The sequence below is a fragment of the Bombina bombina genome, chromosome 2 (genome assembly GCF_027579735.1).
Source record: "Bombina bombina isolate aBomBom1 chromosome 2, aBomBom1.pri, whole genome shotgun sequence".
Lineage (NCBI taxonomy): Eukaryota > Metazoa > Chordata > Amphibia > Anura > Bombinatoridae > Bombina > Bombina bombina.
Genome location: NC_069500.1, coordinates 493,185,318 through 493,202,711, shown reverse-complemented (window position 1 = coordinate 493,202,711; position 17,394 = coordinate 493,185,318). Strand labels below are relative to the sequence as shown.

General features: G+C 43.3%; 1 protein-coding gene across 1 annotated transcript in view; it reads right to left on the bottom strand.

Annotated features, from left to right (window-relative positions):
• The window catches only part of POLE (DNA polymerase epsilon, catalytic subunit), a 571,199-nt gene that overhangs the window by 64,923 nt on the left and 488,882 nt on the right, over window positions 1–17,394 (bottom strand). The gene's annotated exons all lie outside the window — the stretch shown is intronic.

Here is a 17,394-nt window from a genome sequence, read left to right as displayed (position 1 = left end):
ATACGGAGTCTCCCTACTGAGCGACTTTTCCAGTTCCTCGAACCAGAACCACGCCGCTGTAGTGACAGGAATAATACACGAAATAGGATGAAGGAGGTAACCTTGCTGTACAAAAATTTTTTTAAGCAAACCCTCCAATTTTTTATCCATAGGATCTTTGAAAGCACAATTGTCCTCAATAGGAATGGTTGTGCGTTTGGCTAGTATAGAAACCGCCCCCTCGACCTTAGGGACTGTTTGCCATAAGTCCTTTCTGGGGTCGACCATAGGAAATAATTTCTTAAATATAGGAGGAGGGACAAAAGGTATGCCTGGCTTCTCCCACTCCTTATTCACTATGTCCGCCACCCGTTTGGGTATTGGAAAAGCATCAGGGTGCACCGGGACCTCAAGGAACTTGTCCATCTTGCACAATTTTTCTGGGATGACCAGATTGTCACAATCATCCAGAGTAGATAGCACCTCTTTAAGCAATGCGCGGAGATGCTCTAATTTAAATTTAAATGTCACAACATCAGGTTCTGCCTGCTGAGAAATTCTTCCTGTTTCAGAAATTTCCCCATCTGACAAAACCTCCCTCATTGCCACTTCAGATTGGTGTGAGGGTATGACAGAAAAATTATCATCAGCGCCCTCCTGCTCTACAGTGTTTAAAACAGAGCAATCGCGCTTTCTCTGAAATGCTGGCATTTTGGATAAAATATTTGCTATGGAGTTATCCATTACTGAAGTCAATTGTTGCATAGTAACAAGCATTGGCGCGCTAGAAGTACTAGGGGTCTCCTGCGTGGGCAAAACTGGTGTAGACACAGAAGGAGATGATGTAGAACTATGCCTACTTCCTTCATCTGAGGAATCATCTTGGGCAACTTTACTATTTGTGACAGTACTGTCCTTACTTTGTTTGGACGCTATGGCACAATTATCACACATATTAGAAGGAGGAATCACATTAGCTTCCATACATACAGAACATGATCTATCTGAAGGCACAGACATGTTAAACAGGCTTAAACTGGTTAATAAAGCACAAAAACCGTTTTAAAACAAAACCGTTACTGTTAAATGTTAAACAGGGCACACTTTATTACTGAATATGTGAAAAACTATGAAGGAATTATCCAATCTTTACGAAATTTTCACCACAGTGTCTTAAAGCATTCCAAGTATTGCACCCCAAATTTAAGGCTGTTAACCCTTAAAATGTGGAAACCGGAGCCCTTACAATTTTTAACCCCCTTACAGTCCCAGCCCCAGCCTTTGCTGCGACTTCACCAATCCCAGGGGGGTATACGATACCAAATGAAGCCTTCTAGGAACCTTTTCAGTGAATTCCAGACCCACACACATGCAGCTGCATGTACTGTTCTCAAAAGTAACTGCGCAGTAATGGCACGAAAATGAGGCTCTGCCTACTACAGAGAAAGGCCCTTCCTGACTGGGAAGGTGTCTAAACAAGTGCCTGGCGTAAAAAACGTTCCTCAAAGTTATAAAAGTGTGAAATTCAACTTCAAACTGCATATAATACCTAAATAAAGCAATCGATTTAGCCCATAAAAGTGTCTACCAGTTTATAGCCCATAATAAGCCCTTTATTCTGTTTGAGTCTAAGAAAATGGCTTACCGATCCCCATGAGGGAAAAATGACAGCCTTCCAGCATTACACAGTCTTGTTAGAATAATGGCTAGTCATACCTTAAGCAGAAAAGTCTGCAAACTGTTCCCCCCAACTGAAGTTCTCTCAGCTCAACAGTCCTGTGTGGGAACAGCAACCGATTTTAGTTACTGCTGCTAAAATCATACTCCTCTTATAAACAGAACTCTTCATCTCTTTCTGTTTTAGAGTAAATAGTACATACCAGCACTTTTTTAAAATAACAAACTCTTGATAGAAGAATAAAAAACTACAATTAAACACCACATACTCTTCACCATCTCCGTGGAAATGCTACTTGTTAGAGCGGCAAAGAGAATGACTGGGGGGGCGGAGCCTCGGAGGGACTATATGGACAGCTTTTGCTGTGCTCTTTGCCATTTCCTGTTGGGGAAGAGAATATTCCCACAAGTTATGGATGACGCCGTGGACCGGACACACCAATGTTGGAGAAGCCAGAAGGAGAGAGGTAGCCGAAGCCTTTTGACCTCTCCTCTGTCCAGAATAGACGACAAACAGGGAAGAAGTTTGTCGAAAATCTTTAGTTGCCTGTAAATAAAATTTCAGGGCACGGACAACGTCCAGATTGTGCAGAAGTCGTTCCTTCTTTGAGGAAGGATTAGGACACAATGAAGGAACAACAATCTCTTGATTGATATTCCTGTTAGTGACTACCTTAGGTAAGAACCCAGGTTTAGTACGCAGAACTACCTTGTCTGAATGGAAAATCAGATAAGGAGAATCACAATGTAAAGCAGATAACTCAGAGACTCTTCGAGCCGAGGAAATAGCCATTAAAAACAGAACTTTCCAAGATAACAGCTTGATATCAATGGAATGAAGGGGTTCAAACGGAACACCCTGTAAAACGTTAAGAACTAAGTTTAAGCTCCATGGTGGAACAACAGTTTTAAACACAGGCTTAATCCTGGCCAAAGCCTGACAAAAAGCCTGAACGTCTGGAACTTCTGACAGACGTTTGTGTAAAAGGATGGACAAAGCTGAGATCTGTCCCTTTAACGAACTAGCGGATAAGCCCTTTTCTAAACCTTCTTGTAGAAAAGACAATATCCTAGGAATCCTAACCTTACTCCATGAGTAACTCTTGGATTCGCACCAATGCAAGTATTTGCGCCATATTTTATGGTAAATTTTCCTGGTAACAGGCTTCCTAGCCTGTATCAAGGTATCAATCACTGACTCCGAGAATCCACGCTTTGATAGAATCAAGCGTTCAATCTCCATGCAGTCAGCCTCAGAGAAATTAGATTTGGATGTTTGAAAGGACCCTGCACCAGAAGGTCCTGTCTCAGAGGCAGAGACCATGGTGGACAGGACGACATGTCCACTAGATCTGCATACCAGGTCCTGCGTGGCCACGCAGGCGCTATTAGAATCACCGATGCTCTCTCCTGTTTGATCCTGGCAATCAATCGAGGAAGCATCGGGAAGGGTGGAAACACATAAGCCATGTTGAAGACCCTAAGGTGCTGTCAGAGCATCTATCAGAACCGCTCCCGGGTCTCTGGACCTGGATCTGTAATAAGGAAGTTTGGCGTTCTGGCGAGACGCCATGAGATCCAGATCTGGTTTGCCCCAACGCCGAAGTATTTGGGCAAAGACCTCCGGATGAAGTTCCCACTCCCCCGGATGAAAAGTTTGGCGACTTAGATAATCCGCTTCCCAGTTCTCCACGCCTGGGATGTGGATCGCTGATAGGTGGCAAGAGTGAGACTCTGCCCAGTGAATTATCTTTGAGACTTCCATCATAGCTAGGGAACTCCTTGTCCCTCCCTGATGGTTGATGTAAGCCACAGTCGTGATGTTGTCCGACTGAAACCTGATGAACCTCAGAGTTGCTAACTGAGGCCAAGCCAGAAGGGCATTGAAAACTGCTCTTAATTCCAGAATATTTATGGGAAGGAGACTCTCCTCCTGAGTCCAAGATCCCTGAGTCTTCAGGGAATTCCAGACAGCGCCCCAACCTATCAGGCTGGCGTCTGCTGTTACAATCGTCCAATCTGGCCTGCTGAAGGGCATCCCCTTGGATAGATGTGGCCGAGAGAGCCACCATAGAAGAGAATTTCTGGTCTCTTGATCCAGATTCAGCATAGGGGACAAATCTGAGTAATCCCCATTCCACTGACTTAGCATGCACAATTGCAGTGGTCTGAGATGCAGGCGTGCAAAGGGTACTATGTCCATTGCCGCTACCATTAAGCCGATTACCTCCATGCATTGAGCCACTGACGGGTGTGGAATGGAATGAAGGATCCGGCAAGCATCTAGAAGTTTTGTTAACCTGACCTCTGTCAGATAAATCTTCATTTCTACAGAATCTATGAGAGTCCCTAAGAAGGGAACTCTTGTGAGTGGCAATAGAGAACTCTTTTCTTCGTTCACTTTCCACCCATGTGACCTTAGAAATGCCAGTACTAACTCTGTATGAGACTTGGCAGTTTGGAAACTTGACGCTTGTATCAGAATGTCGTCTAGGTACGGAGCTACCGATATTCCTCGCGGTCTTAGTACCGCCAGAAGAGAACCCAGAACCTTTGTAAAGATTCTTGGAGCCGTAGCTAACCCGAAGGGAAGAGCTACAAACTGGTAATGCCTGTCTAGGAAGGCAAACCTTAGATACCGGTAATGATCCTTGTGAATCGCTATGTGAAGGTAGGCATCCTTTAAATCCACTGTGGTCATGTACTGACCCCCTTTGGATCATGGGTAAGATTGTCCGAATAGTTTCCATTTTGAACGATGGAACTCTTAGGAATTTGTTTAGGATCTTTAAATCCAATATTGGTCTGAAGGTTCCTTCTTTCTTGGGAACCACAAACAGATTTGAGTAAAACCCTTGTCCGTGTTCCGACCGCGGAACCGGATGGATCACTCCCATTAGTAAAAGATCTTGTACACAGCGTAGAAACGCCTCTTTCTTTATCTGGTTTGTTGACAACCTTGAAAGATGAAATCTCCCTTGTGGAGGAGAAGCTTTGAAGTCCAGAAGATATCCCTGAGATATGATCTCCAACGCCCAGGGATCCTGGACATCTCTTGCCCAAGCCTGGGCGAAGAGAGAAAGTCTGCCCCCCACTAGATCCGTTTCCGGATCGGGGGCCCTCACTTCATGCTGTCTTAGGGGCAGCAGCAGGTTTTCTGGCCTGCTTGCCCTTGTTCCAGGTCTGGTTAGGTTTCCAGCCTTGTCTGTAGCGAGCAACAGTTCCTTCCTGTTTTGGAGCAGAGGAAGTTGATGCTGCTCCTGCCTTGAAGTTACGAAAGGCACGAAAATTAGACTGTCTAGCCCTCGGTTTGGCTCTGTCTTGAGGCAGGGCATGGCCCTTACCTCCCGTAATATCAGCGATAATTTCTTTCAAACCGGGCCCGAATAATGTCTGCCCCTTGAAAGGTATGTTAAGCAATTTAGATTTATAAGTCACATCAGCTGACCAGGATTTTAGCCACAGCGCTCTGCGCGCCTGAATGGCGAATCCGGAATTCTTAGCCGTAAGTTTATTTAAGTGTACTACGGCATCAGAAATAAATGAATTAGCTAGCTTAAGGGCTTTAAGCTTGTGTGTAATCTCATCCAATGGAGCTGTGTCAAGGGTCTCTTCCAGAGACTCAAACCAAAATGCCGCCGCAGCCGTGACAGGCGCAATGCATGCAAGGGGTTGCAATATAAAACCTTGTTGAACAAACATTTTCTTAAGGTAACCCTCTAACTTTTTATCCATTGGATCTGAAAAGGCACAGCTATCCTCCACCGGGATAGTGGTACGCTTAGCTAAAGTAGAAACTGCTCCCTCCACCTTAGGGACCGTTTGCCATAAGTCCCGTGTGGTGGCGTCTATTGGAAACATTTTTCTGAATATAGGAGGGGGTGAGAAAGGCACACTGGGTCTATCCCACTCCTTAGTAACAATTTCAGTAAGTCTCTTAGGTATAGGAAAAACGTCAGTACACGTCGGTACCGCAAAATATTTATCCAACCTACATATTTTCTCTGGGATTGCAACCGTGTTACAATCATTCAGAGCCGCTAACACCTCCCCTAGTAATACACGGAGGTTCTCCAGCTTAAATTTAAAATTTGAAATGTCTGAATCCAGTTTATTTGGATCAGATCCGTCACCCACAGAATGAAGCTCTCCGTCCTCATGTTCTGCAAATTGTGACGCAGTATCAGACATGGCCCTAGCATTATCAGCGCACTCTGTTCTCACCCCAGAGTGGTCTCGTTTACCCCTAAGTTCTGGCAATTTAGATAAAACTTCAGTCATAACATTAGCCATGTCTTGTAAAGTGATTTGTAATGGCCGCCCTGATGTACTTGGCGTTACAATATCACGCACCTCCTGAGCGGGAGATGCAGGTACTGACACGTGAGGCAAGTTAGTCGGCATAACTTCCCCCTCGTTGTCTGGTGAATTTTGCTTAACATGTACAGATTGGCTTTTATTTAAAGTAGCATCAATGCAATAAGTACATAAATTTCTATTGGGCTCCACCTTGGCCTTTGAACATATAGCACAAAGAGATTCCTCTGTGTCAGACATGTTTAAACAAACTAGCAATTAGACTAGCAAGCTTGGAAAATACTTTTCAAATGAATTTACAAGCAATATATAAAACGTTACTGTGCCTTTAAGAAGCACACAAAAAAAACTGTCACTTTGATATAACAATGAACCGGTTTAGTTATAGCAATCAATTTTTCATATGAAATGCATTAATTTAGCAAAGGATAGCACCCATCAGCAAATGGATTATTAACCCCTTAATACCAAAAAAACGATTGACAAATCAAATAAATACGTTTTTATCACAGTCAAAGCACAGTCTCACAGGTCTGCTGTGAGTGATTACCTCCCTCAAACTAGTTTTGGAGACCCCTGAGCTCTGTAGAGACGTCCTGGATCATGCAGGGAGAATAAGGAAGACTGTGACTGAATTTTTAATGCGTAGTAAAAGCGCCAAAATAGGCCCCTCCCACTCATAATACAGCAGTGGGGAAACTCAGTAAACTGATTTTATTCAAAATAAACGACAGCCAAGTGGAAAATAATGCCCATACATTTTCACCAAGTACCTCAGAGAGAAAAACGATTAACCTGCCAGTAAACGTTTTAAATATATGAAATAATAATAAAAGCCTGTTGCTAGTCGCTATCACTGCAGAAAGGCTATAAGTTATATGTATACCGTATTTTCTTAGTGAAGTGCCATTCCCCAGAAATACTTTAGTGCCAACATACATACATAACAGCCTGATACCAGTTGCTACTACTGCATTTAAGGCTGTACTTACATTATATTGGTATTAGCAGTATTTTCTCAGTCAATTCCATTCCTTAGAAAATAATATACTGCAACATACCTCTTTGCAGGTGAACCCTGCCCGCTGTCCCCTGTTCTGAAGTTACCTCGCTCCTCAGAATGGCCGAGAACAGCAAATGGATCTTAGTTACGTCCGCTAAGATCATACACAAACTCAGGTAGATTCTTCTTCTAATACTGCCTGAGAAGAAACAACACACTCCGGTGCTGTTTAAAACAACAAACTTTTGATTGAAGATATTAAAACTAAGTTTAATCACCACAGTCCTCTCACACATCCTATCTATTAGTTGGGTGCAAGAGAATGACTGGGTGTGACGTAGAGGGGAGGAGCTATATAGCAGCTCTGCTTGGGTGATCCTCTTGCACTTCCTGTTAGGGAGGAGTTAATATCCCATAAGTAATGGATGACCTGTGGACTGACTACACTTAACAGGAGAAAAGGACCTTGAGACAAAACAGTCTGATCACGGAGGAATGTATGGAAGGATATTAATAACACATCAGAGAAAGGACATGCACTGTGAAGAAGCAAGGCCCTCAGATCTATTTCTGGTAGGTCCCAAGGATCCACAATCAGATAGAACATATCCGGTTTCTAAAAATTGAGTTCTATATTGATTGGCAACCTCGCCTCGGAGGACCCCAAACCCTGTGTTGTCAGAGACCCCCAAACAGCTCTCCAACATGAAAATTTGGATCTGTGGTAATCACAGATCAGGTAGGACAACTAAGAAGACTCCTGATTAATAAATTGAAGATTCAGCCACCAATTCCAATAAAGATAGCAAGATTCAAAATAGGAGTAAATTAGAAAGCTGCTTAAAAGTGCATGCTCTATCTGAATCATGAAAGAAAAAAAAATTGGGTTTAGTATCGCTTTAACATCCAAGATCAGACCGTATTGGGTGCATTCAGGCCAGTGTAGCGGTATGCTGGAGTTGTAGCTTGACAACAGTGAAAGATTAACAAACTGATGAAGTTTTTTCAGAAAAGTAAACCTCAGAAACTAATTTTTTGAGTAAATTGGATTAGGAATGTAAGCATCCTTTAATCTAATATGGACATAAAATGACCGTGGTTAAGGTATAATAGTTCTGAATGTTCCATTCTGAAAAATAGAAATCTTACAAACTGATTAGAGTTCAAGATCCAAAATAGGTCTGAAAGTGTTTTCCTTCTTTGGAACAATGAAGAGATTTGATTAAAATCCTGTGCCAAATAGATTTGCGTACAAAGCAAGGGTAATAGTGATATTCTGTCCCTAGGCCATATATACAGAATATATAGATAAACGTAAAAAAAGTGCCAACAATATGGCTATATGAAAGTCTATATATAAAAATTAAAAATATACTTACCCATAGACATTCGTCCACTTATCAAGTAGCAGACAGCCAAACCAGTACTGAAACATATCAGCAGAGGTAATGGAATAGGAGTATAATGTAGATCAGTAAAGGGAGGCAGCAGACAAGTCCCTGCAACCGAATTTACAGAGGGACTTTCCCACGAGGCGGATTGTATCAGACCATATCTAAATACATGCCTCTGACAAACACTGTACTCTGAGGGGAACCTGGCTTCAACATAGACTGAAAACCCCTTTCACTGAAGAAATCATGCACATATTCATGCTTCAACCACCTCCAACGGAGGCAAAGTAAAGATTAAGGTATGTGTGAAGTGGGAGGGGTTTTAATAGGACACTTGGGGTTTGAGAAACTACCTCCTAGTGGTAGGAATGTATTCCCGTATAAAACGGATTGTGGAGACTCGCCACCTATATGAAAGAAAATTGAACAGAAAAAACAAATTATGCTTACCTGATAATTTAAATTCCCTTCTGTAGGAGGAGAGTCCACGGCATTATTCCATACTGTTGGGAAATACTGAACCTGGCCACCAGGAGGAAGCAAAGACTCCCCCTACTTCCCTCATATCACAGTCATTCTGCCAAGGGAACAAGGAACAGTGGGAGAAATATCAGGGTATAAATGGTGCCGGAAGAGAAAAACTAAATTTTGGTCCGCCCATCGGGAGTATACGGGCGGGGGCCATGGACTCTCCTCATACAGAAGGAAATTAAATTATCAGGTAAGCATAATTTATGTTTTCCTTCTTAATATGAGGAAAGTCCACGGCATCATTCAATACTGTTGGGAAAACTATACCCAAGCTCTAGAGGACACTGAATGATAACGAGAGGGGTAGAAGAAAAGGCGGAGCCTAATCTGAGGGCACCACAGCCTGCAAAACCTTTCACACAAAAGCTGCTTCAGCCGAAGCAAAAATGTCAAATTTGTAGAATTTTGAAAAGTATGTAAGGAGGACCAGGTAGCCGCCTTACAAATCTGATCCATAGAGGCCTTGTTCTTAAAAGCCCAAGAGGAAGCCACCGCTCTAGTGGAACGAGCCATAATCCTCTGAGGAGGACTAAGTCCTGCTGACTCGTAAGATAAGCGTATAACACTCCTCAACCAAAAAGATAAGGACGTCGAAGAGGCCTTTAGACCCTTACACTTCCCAGAGTAGATAAACAAGGAAGAAGTTTGTCTAAAATCCTTAGTAGCTTGAAGATAAAACTTCAAAGCTTGAACATCAACCAGATTATGAAGTAAACATTCCTACGAAGGAGGATTAGGACACAAGGAAGGAACCACAATCTCCTGATTGATGTTATGATCAGACATCACCTTAGAAAGAAAACCCAAGCGGGTACGTAGCACAGCCTTATCAGTGTGGAACGCCAGATAAGGAAGCTCACATTGCAAGGCAGCCATTTCCGAAACTCTGTGTGCAAACGCAATAGCCAATAGAAAAAGAATCTTCCAGGACAATAATTTAATGTCAACCGAATGCATAGGCTTACATTCAAACTCCAATGTGGAGCGTTCGCTCTTAACACAGGTCTGATCCTGATCAGAGCCTTAATGAAGGATTGCACGTCAGGGAGCTCTGCGAGCCTCTTGTGCAGCAAAACAGAAAGGGCTGAAATCTGTCCCCTCAGTGAACTGGCAGAAAGGCCCTTCTCCAGACCCTTCTGGAGAAAGGAAAGAATCCTGGCAGCCTTGACCTTATGACAGGCGAAACCACGCTCTTCACCCCAGAACAAGTAAGCTCTCCACACCTTATGATAGATGCGACGAGTAACAGTAAGACTAAGCGTTTAATCTCCATGCAGTCAGCCTCAGAGAATCTAGATTTTGATGAACAAAGGGACCCTGTTCCAGCAGATCCCTGCGACAAGGTAACTTCCATGGAGGAGATGAGGACATCCCCACCAGGTTCGCGAACCGCATCCTTCGCGGCCACAATGGAGCAATCAGTATCACTGATGCTTGCTCCTGCTTGATGCGGGCCACTAAAAGAGGGAGAAGTGGTAACGGCGGAAAAAAACTATTTATGTAAGAACTTACCTGATAAATTAATTTTTCATATTGGCAAGAGTCCCTGAGCTAGTGACGTATGGGATATACAATCCTACCAGGAGGGGCAAAGTTTCCCAAACCTCAAAATGCCTATAAATGCACCCCTCACCACACCCACAATTCAGTTTAACTAAGAGTCAAATAGTGGAGTGACAGAAAAAGGAGTAAAAAAGCGTACAAAAAAGAGGAACTGGAAATATAATTGTGCTTTATACAAAAAATAACCACCAGAAAAAGGGTGGGCCTCATCGACTCTTGCCAATATGAAAGAAATTAATCAGGTAAGTTCTTACATAAATTATGTTTTCTTTCATGTAATTGGCAAGAGTCCATGAGCTAGTGACGTATGGGATATCAATACCCAAGATGTGGAAGTCCACAAAAGAGTCACTAGAAATGGAGGGATAAAATAACATCCATTTTCCGCTGAAAAAATTAAAACAAAAAAAATAAGTTTTCCCCATAAATTTAAACAAAAAAAACTTAAAACATAAGCAGAAGAATCAAACTGAAACAGCTGCCTGAAGAACTTTTCTACCAAAAACTGCTTCAGAAGAAGCAAATACATCAAAATGGTAAAATGTAGTAAATGCATGCAAAGAAGACCAAGTTGCTGCTTTGCATATCTGATCAAGTGAAGCTTCATTCTTAAAAGCCCAAGAAGTGGAGACTGATCTAATAGAATGAGCTTTGATCCTCTGAGGCGGGGACTGTTCCGCCTCCAAATAAGATTTATGAATCAAAAGCTTTAACCAAGATGCCAAAGAAATGGCAGAAGCTTTCTGACCTTTTCTAGAACCAGAGAAGACAACAAATAGACTAGAAGTCTTCCTGAAATCTTTAGTAGCTTCAACATAATATTTCAAAGCTCTTACAACATCCAAAGAATGTAAAGATCTTTCAAGAGTATTCTTGGGATTAGGACACAACAACTTCACTACTAATGTTGTTAGAATTCACAACCTTAGGAAGAAATTTAAACAAAGTCCGCAAAACAGCCTTATCCTGATGAAAAATCAGAAAAGGAGACTCACAAGAGAGCAGAATTCGGAAACTCTTCTAGCTGAAGAGATAGCCAAGAGAAACAACACTTTCTAAAGAATGCATAGGCTCAAAAGGAGCCTGCAAAGTCTTCCAAACCAAATTAAGACTCCAAGGAGGAGAGATTGATTTAAAAGGCTTGATACGAACCAAAACCTGAACAAAACAGTGAATATCAGGGAGCTTAGCAATCTTTATATGAAATAAAAGAGAAAGAGCAAAGACTTGTCCCTTCAAAGTACTTGCAGACAAACCTTTATCCAAACCATCCTGAAGAAGCTGTAAAACTCTAGGAATTCTAAAAGAAAGCCAGGAAAATTTATGAGAAGAGCACCATGAAATATAGGTCTTCCAAACTCGATAATAAATCTTCCTTGAAACAGACTTACGAGCCTGTAGCATAGTATTAATCACAGAGTCAGAGAAACCTCTATGACTAAGGGTTCAATTTCCATACCTTCAAATTTAACAGAATTGAGATCCTGATGGAAAAACAGCCCTTGAGACAGGTCTGGTCTTAAATGAAGTGGCCAAGGCTGGCAACTAGACATCCGGAAAATATCTGCATACCAAAACCTGTGAGGTCACGCTGGTGCTATCAGAAACAATGCTCAGTAAATCTGGCGGTAAAAGGGTCCCTCCAGATGGAGGATTAGGAGTGCTACGGGAAGCTGCATGTGTATTGGGAGATGACTGTAGGGTGCGCACTTCACGGGATGGAGACTCCTCAGAGGTAGACGGCTCATTGGTATCACACATCAACTTTCTTTGACATGATTACTTTATCAAGGCATGTGGAAAATAATTGAGCAGGCGGGTATACCGCGGCCTCCTCACAATATAGACATATTAGACTTAGGTAAAGAGGGAGTACCCTCTAACGCATCAGAAATCTCCATAGCTTGCGCTTATAAAGCAGACTATTGAATAAGATAAAACGGCACCTTTATACCCCCCCCCCCCAATGGCTGGGGCACTCGCCACCTCCTATGACCCAGGCCAAACAGAGAAACCGCTTCTTCTCCGGTAAACCACACGGTCAGGAAAGAGGAAATCAGTGTGACCACATCCAGTCACGTGGTGCGCAATGCAGGACCGCCTTTGCTATAGGAAAAAAGCACGCCAAGCCTTTCAGGCTGCACAGCTTCCAAAAACTAAAGTAAAACCTGTACGTTCCAACATCTGACTGAGCCTCATCTCACATGTCGCAGCATAATCATAATGAAATAAAACATAATTTATGCTTACCTGATAAATTCCTTTCTCCTGTAGTGTAGTCAGTCCACGGGTCATCCATTACTTATGGGATATTAACTCCTCCCCAACAGGAAGTGCAAGGTGCAGTGGTGACTGGAGTATAATTTAAAAATTTAGACCTGCCATAAAAAACAGGGCGGGCCGTGGACTGACTACACTACAGGAGAAAGGAATTTATCAGGTAAGCATAAATTATGTTTTCTCCTGTTAAGTGTAGTCAGTCCACGGGTCATCCATTACTTATGGGATACCAATACCAAAGCTAAAGTACACGGATGACGGGAGGGACAGGCAGGATCTTTATACGGAAGGAACCACTGCCTGAAGAACCTTTCTCCCAAAAACAGCCTCCGAAGAAGCAAAAAGTGTCAAATTTGTAAAATTTGGAAAAAGTATGAAGAGAAGACCAAGTTGCAGCCTTGCAAATCTGTTCAACAGAGGCCTCATTCTTAAAGGCCCAAGTGGAAGCCACAGCTCTAGTAGAATGAGCTGTAATCCTTTCAGGAGGTTGCTGTCCAGCAGTCTCATAGGCTAAACGTATTATGCTACGAAGCCAAAAGGATAGAGAGGTAGCAGATGCTTTTTGACCTCTCCTCTGTCCAGAATAAACGACAAACAGGGAAGAAGTTTGGCGAAAATCTTTAGTTGCCTGTAAATAAAATTTCAGGGCACGGACTACGTCTAGATTGTGCAGAAGTCGTTCCTTCTTTGAAGAAGGGTTAGGGCACAATGATGGAACAACAATCTCTTGATTGATATTCTTGTTAGTAACTACCTTAGGTAAGAACCCAGGTTTAGTACGTAGAACTACCTTATCTGAATGAAAAATCAGATAAGGGGAATCACAATGTAAGGCTGATAACTCAGAGACTCTACGAGCCGAGGAAATAGCCATTAAAAACAGAACTTTCCAAGATAACAGCTTGATATCAATGGAATGAAGGGGTTCAAACGGAACACCCTGTAAAACGTTAAGAACTAAATTTAAGCTCCACGGTGGAGCTACAGTCTTAAACACAGGCTTAATCCTAGCCAAAGCCTGACAAAAAGCCTGAACGTCTGGAACTTCTGACAGACGTTTGTGTAAAAGGATGGACAGAGCTGAAATCTGTCCCTTTAAAGAACTTGCAGATAAACCCTTTTCTAAACCTTCTTGTAGAAAAGACAATATCCTAGGAATCCTAACCTTACTCCATGAGTAGTTCTTGGATTCGCACCAGTGTAAGTATTTACCCCATATCTTATGGTAAATTTTCCTGGTAACAGGTTTCCTAGCCTGTATTAAGGTATCAATTACTGACTCCGAAAATCCACGCTTTGATAAAATCAAGCGTTCAATTTCCATGCAGTCAGCTTCAGAGAAATTAGATTTTGATGTTTGAAAGGACCCTGAATTAGAAGGTCCTGTCTCAGAGGCAGAGACCAAGGTGGACAGGATGACATGTCCACTAGATCTGCATACCAGGTCCTGCGTGGCCACGCAGGCGCTATTAGAATCACTGATGCTTTCTCCTGTTTGATCCTGGCAATCAAACGAGGAAGCATCGGGAAGGGTGGAAACACATAAGCCATACTGAAGGTCCAAGGTGCTGTCAAGGCATCTATCAGGACCGCTCCCGGGTCCCTGGACCTGGACCCGTAACAAGGAAGCTTGGCGTTCTGGCGAGACGCCATGAGATCCATATCTGGTTTGCCCCAACGTCGAAGTATTTGGGCAAAGACCTCCGGATGAAGTTCCCACTCCCCCGGATGAAAAGTCTGGCGACTTAGGAAATCCGCCTCCCAGTTCTCCACTCCTGGGATGTGGATCGCTGACAGGTGGCAAGAGTGAGACTCTGCCCAGCGAATTATCTTTGATACTTCCATCATCGCTAGGGAACTCCTTGTTCCTCCTTGATGGTTGATGTAAGCCACAGTCGTGATGTTGTCCGACTGAAACCTGATGAACCTCAGAGTTGCTAACTGAGGCCAAGCCAGAAGGGCATTGAGAACTGCTCTCAATTCCAGAATGTTTATTGGAAGGAGACTCTCCTCTTGAGTCCATGATCCCTGAGCCTTCAGGGAATTCCAGACAGCGCCCCAACCTAGTAGGCTGGCGTCTGTTACAATTGTCCAGTCTGGCCTGCTGAAGGGCATCCCCCTGGACAGATGTGGCCGAGAAAGCCACCATAGAAGAGAATCTCTGGTCTCTTGATCCAGATTCAGCGTAGGGGACAAATCTGAGTAATCCCCATTCCACTGACTTAGCATGCACAATTGCAGCGGTCTGAGGTGCAGGCGTGCAAAAGGAACTATGTCCATTGCCGCTACCATTAAGCCGATTACCTCCATGCATTGAGCCACTGACGGGTGTTGAATGGAATGAAGGACACGGCAAGCATTTAGAAGCTTTGTTAACCTGTCCTCTGTCAGGAAAATTTTCATTTCTACAGAATCTATAAGAGTCCCCAAGAAGGGAACTCTTGTGAGTGGTAAGAGAGAACTCTTCTCTTCGTTCACTTTCCACCCATGCGACCTTAGAAATGCCAGAACTAACTCTGTATGAGACTTGGCAGTTTGGCAGGTACGGAGCTACCGAAATTCCTCGCGGTCTTAGTACCTCCAGAAGAGAGCCCAGAACCTTTGTAAAGATTCTTGGAGCCGTAGCCAACCCGAAGGGAAGAGCTACAAACTGGTAATGCCTGTCTAGGAAGGCAAACCGTAGATACCGGTAATGTTCTCTGTGAATCGGTATGTGAAGGTAAGCATCCTTTAAATCCACTGTGGTCATGTACTGACCTCTTTGGATCATGGGTAAGATTGTCCGAATAGTTTCCATCTTGAACGATGGAACTCTTATGTTTAGGATCTTTAAATCCAATATTGGTCTGAAGGTTCCCTCTTTTTTGGGAACCACAAACAGATTTGAATAAAACCCTTGTCCGTGTTCCGACCGCGGAACTGGGTGGATCACTCCCATTAGTAAAAGGTCTTGTACACAGCGTAGAAACGCCTCTTTCTTTATTTGGTTTGTTGACAACCTTGAAAGGTGAAATCTCCCTTGTGGAGGAGAAGCTTTGAAGTCCAGAAGATATCCCTGAGATATGATCTCCAACGCCCAGGGATCCTGGACATCTCTTGCCCAAGCCTGGGCGAAGAGAGAGAGTCTGCCCCCCACTAGATCCGTTTCCGGATCGGGGGCCCTCACTTCATGCTGTCTTAGGGGCAGCAGCAGGTTTTCTGGCCTGCTTGCCCTTGTTCCAGGTCTGGTTAGGTTTCCAGCCTTGTCTGTAGCGAGCAACAGCTCCTTCCTGTTTTGGAGCAGAGGAAGTTGATGCTGCTCCTGCCTTGAAGTTACGAAAGGCACGAAAATTAGACTGTCTAGCCCTAGGTTTGGCTCTGTCTTGAGGCAGGGCATGGCCTTTACCTCCCGTAATATCAGCGATAATTTCTTTCAAACCAGGCCCGAATAAAGTCTGCCCCTTGAAAGGTATGTTAAGTAATTTCGATTTAGAAGTTACATCAGCTGACCAGGATTTTAGCCACAGCGCTCTGCGTGCCTGAATGGCGAATCCGGAATTCTTAGCCGTAAGTTTAGTTAAATGTACTACGGCATCAGAAATAAATGAATTAGCTAGCTTAAGGGTTTTAAGCTTGTGTGAAATCTCATCCAATGGCGCTGAGTCAAGGGTCTCTTCCAGAGACTCAAACCAAAATGCTGCCGCAGCCGTGACAGGCGCAATGCATGCAAGGGGTTGTAATATAAAACCTTGTTGAACAAACATTTTCTTAAGGTAACCCTCTAACTTTTTATCCATTGGATCTGAAAAGGCACAACTATCCTCCACCGGGATAGTGGTACGCTTAGCTAAAGTAGAAACTGCTCCCTCCACCTTAGGGACCGTTTGCCATAAGTCCCGTGTGGTGGCGTCTATTGGAAACATTTTTCTGAATATAGGAGGGGGTGAGAAAGGCACACCGGGTCTATCCCACTCCTTAGTAACAATTTCAGTAAGTCTCTTAGGTATAGGAAAAACGTCAGTACTCGTCGGTACCGCAAAATATTTATCCAACCTACACATTTTCTCTGGGATTGCAACTGTGTTACAATCATTCAGAGCCGCTAACACCTCCCCTAATAATACACAGAGGTTTTCCAGCTTAAACTTAAAATTTGAAATGTCTGAATCCAGTTTATTTGGATCAGATCCGTCACCCGCAGAATGAAGCTCTCCGTCCTCATGCTCTGCAAATTGTGACACAGTATCAGACATGGCCCTAGCATTATCAGCGTACTCTGTTCTCATCCCAGAGTGATCTCGTTTACCCCTAAGTTCTGGCAATTTAGACAAAACTTCAGTCATAACATTAGCCATGTCTTGTAGAGTGATTTGTAATGGCCGCCCTGATGTACTTGGCGTTACAATATCACGCACCTCCTGAGCGGGAGATGCAGGTACTGACACGTGAGGCAAGTTAGTCGGCATAACTTCCCCCTCGTTGTCTGGTGAATGTTGCTTAACATGTACAGATTGACTTTTATTTAAAGTAGCATCAATGCAATTAGTACATAAATTTCTATTGGGCTCCACCTTGGCTTTTGAACATATTGCACAAAGAGATTCCTCTGTGTCAGACATGTTTAAACAAACTAGCAATTAGACTAACAAGCTTGGAAATACTTTTCAACTA